Here is a 5,328-nt window from a genome sequence, read left to right as displayed (position 1 = left end):
ATCCTGTTTATTTTCATAACACTTGTGTGGTGTCCTTTCACTTGGTGTTCAAGGGGTACATGTGTGGTAAACAGCTGGCTTATCACGCCCTCTCGAGTCTTTAGCCTTAGACTGCTCGTATCCACGCTACTAGGATAGCTGGTCTATAGGTTGACTTACAACCAAACACCATAAGGGTCGTTGGAACGATACATAGCGGTCGCTAGAATAGCGAACGTTGCATATCGGGCCAACTTCTCACACTTGGGTGCGTCAAAGCCAAAAGACCGTCCTCCACTTCTAGCTCTTCTGCACAGGGGGCCCACAAATAGGTCTTGCCGGGGACCCCCAAAACCATCAAACCAGACCAATGCCATCCCTTCACACTGACACCACTTCCTCTGATCTTCAACAAGTTCCCCACATCATCTAGATCTGCAGCAACTTGCAGCCCTAAAAAAGACCATGATGACAATTTTGAAGTGGGCTCTGCCTTGCTCTGGTGTGCCCCACACAGCCTTTGGGGTCTCCACCCTCACTTCTGCCAGCACCGCCCACCGACCCCGCCTGGACTCTGCACCATCGTACTTCAGTGCCATACGTATACACCTTTGACTAAGGACTCACCAGTTGTTGGACCACTGGCACCGCACACAAGTCGATTGACGTGTTAGGAATCTACCAACCACATGGTCGAATGCTTCTTCCATAAGAGTTCATCTGTCGTGCTGTACCATTAAAAAAGTGCATCCCTGCTATGAAGATGAGTTATTGGCGTCGCTGCTTCCACGAAGCCAGATGTTTGCCAGGATGAAGATGCTATTAAGATGCCTCACTATGATCATGCGAGGTGGATAATTTACTCCCCCCCAACTCCTTTTACAGAAATGCTAATGTTTACTTAGATTTACAGTGATCTTGACACGTCGCCTGAGTCAACTCTAAAGAAGGTGCATTGGTCATCTGCAGAGCAGAGGATGTGTTGGAACTGAATATACCTCTTTTTACCGCATTTTTTTCCCCTCAGGGAATTACATTGCGGTCGTTACAACGACCGCATTGTAACCACGCATACTATTACTCCGCAAGTCGGAACAACGACTTCCGGAGGGGGGGGGGGGGCGCTGGATGTTGTAATATTATAATTTACTATTCCAACTTCAGCCTGTGCGGACAGTAGGGAAGGTGTTGGATTTTAAATTCAACACCTTCTGCCCCCTCCGCAAGTTGTAGGTCCGACTTGCGGAGTAATGGTATGCGTGGTTACAACACAGTGGTCGTAACGACTGCGTTGTAATACCCTGTGGGGAAAACTTACTGTTGGAACTCCTCTTCCATCACAGGAGACAAAAGGAAATTTGTTAACAGAAATCCTCCAGCCTGGACCTTCTGCTTCTGAACCTCTTTTACCCTTTAACGAGGCACCAGTCGACCTCAGTCTGGCGGTGTAAGTGAAGCCCTTTTTGCACTGGACATTAGCTGTCCTTTTGAGAGTTGTCATATTCCAGCCCCTGCGCTCCTTAAATTCCTAACGTAGCACCAATCGCCCAGGAGTTTATTGGTACAGGTTTATTCTTGTAGAGTCATTCCTAACTCAGTCCCTGGTAGTCCTCTAAACAGGGAGTCAAAACGGATTGACACCATGAGTTTTTCGTCAGGCAGTTTGACATGACCCTCTTTGAATGCTTCTTGCCTGCTAGCTTGCTTCTGTCATACCCTTGGGGATAAGGCACAGAAGATCTTGCCTGCTTTACCAGTGGATCTACATATGTCCTTTTCACAGCCTGTTCAAGATACTCGGGCTATGGCTGAGCAAATCAAGTTCGCCGTGCTATAGGCACCAGTGTTACCATTCACAGACATGCCGAGTTCCACCCTCAGGATGTTCTGAGATGGCCAGGCTTCCCTCATGGGCATGCCATTTGATGATGCAAAGGTCTCTGGCGAAAAGCTAAGCCATCTCATGGTGTGTTACTAGGATCTGGCCTCTCCAGTGTGTCAGTTTCACCAACAGTATCGGGTCAACTCGAAGAGTCTTGCATGCGGTCAGCAACAGCTGTCGCAGCCAATTCAACAGCTGGCACAAGAACTTCAGACCATACTGTGAAGTAGGACTGCTAAATATGCGGACATAAACAGTAGCAATGCTTGTCTGCTTCCTCGTCTGGCACCGCATTAAAGCCTCATGTGTTCACCCATTTGAGGCCACAAGGGTCAAGGAGGTGAGGCGAAGGGTCGAGTCCACCATTTCCTGAATCACTGGTGTTCGATTACTGACCATTGGACTCTGCTGATTGTCCAATCTGGGAACGTCCTAACCCTTTAGGGTGCTCTTTTACACACTCCTTTTGGACTTATGGTGGTCTCTGTCGACCATGCATAAAAAGTTGCTCGCCAAAGGTGCAAGTGAGGTAGTGCTCGAAGCGGAACGAGGACGAGGGTGCTATTCCCATTACTTCCTGGTCCCAAGAGAGATTGGTCCTAAGACCAATTCTGAACCTCCAGGTGTTGAATTTGTTCCACAAGAAGAAGAAATTCAAAACATTGACTCTGGCTCAAGCCTTTTTGGACCTGGACCACAAGGACAGGACAGTGCCTCTGAATTTGCAGGAAGTGTATTTTCATGTGCCAGTCCTGTAGTCCCAAAGGCCAACACCTGTGTGTTATGATCAAGCATACCCATTTCCACCTTGCAGTTCTTCCATTTGGTCTTACATCAGCACCGTGAGTCTTTATAAAGGCCTTGTTGGTGGCTGCGTCCCATGTCCGCAGGGTGAGGATACACATGACCATATGCCTCGACAAGTGGCTGTTAAAACTGGGATTGCCCCAACAAGTTTCAAGCCATCTGCAGAGCACAATGTTACTACAGTTTAATTCGAGATTCTCCAACAACCAGCCTAAATCTCAGCACCAAACAGCACAGAGACTACCCTTCATTAGTTCCATCTTGAACACAGTCGCCTTGAAGGCCTTTCAGACCCTGCAAGATGACAGGGACATTCAGGATATGATTCCCATGTTTCAGACGAAAGCTGTTCTTGAAGCATCTGCAGTTATTAGGTTCTATGCGTGATAGCTTCCTATTGGTGCATTTCACTCAGTGGTGCATGCAAGCTGTACAGTTGAACTTGTGTCTGCAAAGGGCCAAGTGATGTTGCAGTGGCGAATGACAGACAGTAATCTGACTTGCGGCATGCACTCCTGAATTCCCCTGCCAGTAGCGACAGTGGTAACTGATGCACCATCTCTCCATTGGGGAGCTACCTGAACAAGGTAGAGTTCCGGGACTCAGGCCCATATTAGAACAGCAATGTCACATAAATTTGGCAAAGCGGCATGCCATAACATTGGCTCTTGAGTCATTTGTGCCATCCGTGAAGGACAAGTCGATTAGATGTGCTCACACCCAGAGCTTTTCACAAAGGTATGGGTCTTGACAATTGACTCTTATGCTTTTGAGTAACTTTCCGACTTTTGTCTATTCACAAAATCTGAGTGTTACGTTACTCAAAGGTTTAGACTTGCACCTCTACACACCCGGTGAAAGGGGATGGAAAACGTTTTACGAGTTTAAGGCACTACCAAAAAGAAAATCTGTAGGATGTCCAGCACTACACATGGTCAACCACTGATAGTGCACAATTCTCCTGTCAAAAATAATGGAGTTAGGAATTTAAAAAAACATAGAAAATAATATTGCATTAAATTATTCAAAATAGTAAAAAATATGAATACATATCATTAATTGTTAAAAAAATTGGATCACTGACACAATATCGATGTCAAAAATATTGATATACAAAAATATCGAGTTAAAAATATAGAATGCCAAAATATCAACTTCCTATCTCCAAACAGGTAAGTACAAAAATATTGAATCAAAAATATCGATGTAAAAAATATAGATAGTCAAAATATCGACTTTTTTAAATAGTTAAAAGTAATTTAAAAGTAATAAAATAATAAATATAACTAACTTAAAAATACTTAAAATAATTAAATAACAATAAAACTAATAGATAATTAATATAATTTTAAAAACAAATGTATACGTCACACCAACCCAGGTTTGGAGCATGCTGGGAGTTGTAGTGTGAATAGTTCTACGCTGCAACTGATGATCACATGGTTGGGGAGGCGCGCACTAGTTCTAGTTCTAGTTAAAATTATTTATACCGCGCTCGTTCACTGAACGGTTTCATGGCGCTCATAACAAATGCGGAGGGCAAGGGCAGGAGTTTACTCAAATGCTGACTGGAAGAGGAACGTCTTCAGCGTCCTACGGAAGCAATCATAGGTAGGACAGTGTCGGAAAGAGGGCGGGAGGGAGTTCCAGAGTTTGGGGGCCAGAAAAGAAAAGCAGAGACCACCATGTTTTTTACGTTTGATTTTTGGGGTAAGTAAAAGGTTGTGTGAGATGGAACGTAGGTCTCTCGTGGGAACGTATCGCTTCAAACTAGAGGAGATGAAGGCAGGCGCTAGGTCGGAAAGAGCTTTGAATATCGTGCAGCCAAGTTTAAAGGTGCAACGTTTAGCCACCGGGAGCCAATGCAGACTCCGCAACAGCGGCGAGACGTGCTGATGTTTGGGCTGATGGTAAACTAGGCGAGCAGCCTGATTTTGAGTGACCGCTGCGCCTCTCACCAGGCCGGGTCACCCCCTTGCTCCTCCTGCCGCCTCCTGCTCCTGCCTGCCAGCCTTGCCGCCTTTTTCCGCCTCCGACGCCCCCCTGGCCCCCCGAGCAGCCCAGCCACAGCAGAGCCGCCCGCTCGCCAGTTTCCCGCCGCAGCTCGCCACAGGCCCCGCCCACTACCGGCCCATTGGCCGAGCCGCTCCAGCCGCCCAGCTGACCCACCCTCCCGTCCCCCTTCTTATGACGCCCCCAGAGCGACCGCGCAGCGGACGCGCGCAGTGGGAGCGCCGACTGAGCGCCGAAGGTGCGCCAAAGATAAGCCTGTCTGCGCCCGTCCGCGCCTGGACCGCGCCCAGCGCCAGGACCCCTGGCCCCCGCAGACCCCAGCCCACCCGCCGGACGTACGACGCCGCCACCCTCAACGCACTCAACGCCGGCCGAATCCCAGGATGCTACCGAGCCACCCTGAGACGCACCCACGGACCCTTCTGCTGCAACTCCTGCAAGTTCACCTGCATCCGGACCTGCACTACTCCAGCACCAACCAAGACCAAGACGAGCAACAGCAGCAGCCACCTGAAATGCATCCTGCTCAACACCCGCTCCGTCCACACACGCCATCGAGCTCTGGAACCTGCTCGACACAACTTCACCAGACGTTGCCTTCCTCACGGAAACCTGGATGAACGCCTCTTCAGCGCCCGACATCGCCA

The sequence above is a fragment of the Lissotriton vulgaris genome, chromosome 9, assembly GCF_964263255.1.
Source record: "Lissotriton vulgaris chromosome 9, aLisVul1.2, whole genome shotgun sequence".
NCBI lineage: Eukaryota > Metazoa > Chordata > Amphibia > Caudata > Salamandridae > Lissotriton > Lissotriton vulgaris.
The sequence above is the reverse complement of the archived record's forward strand: the minus strand, read 5'-3'. Positions refer to the sequence as shown.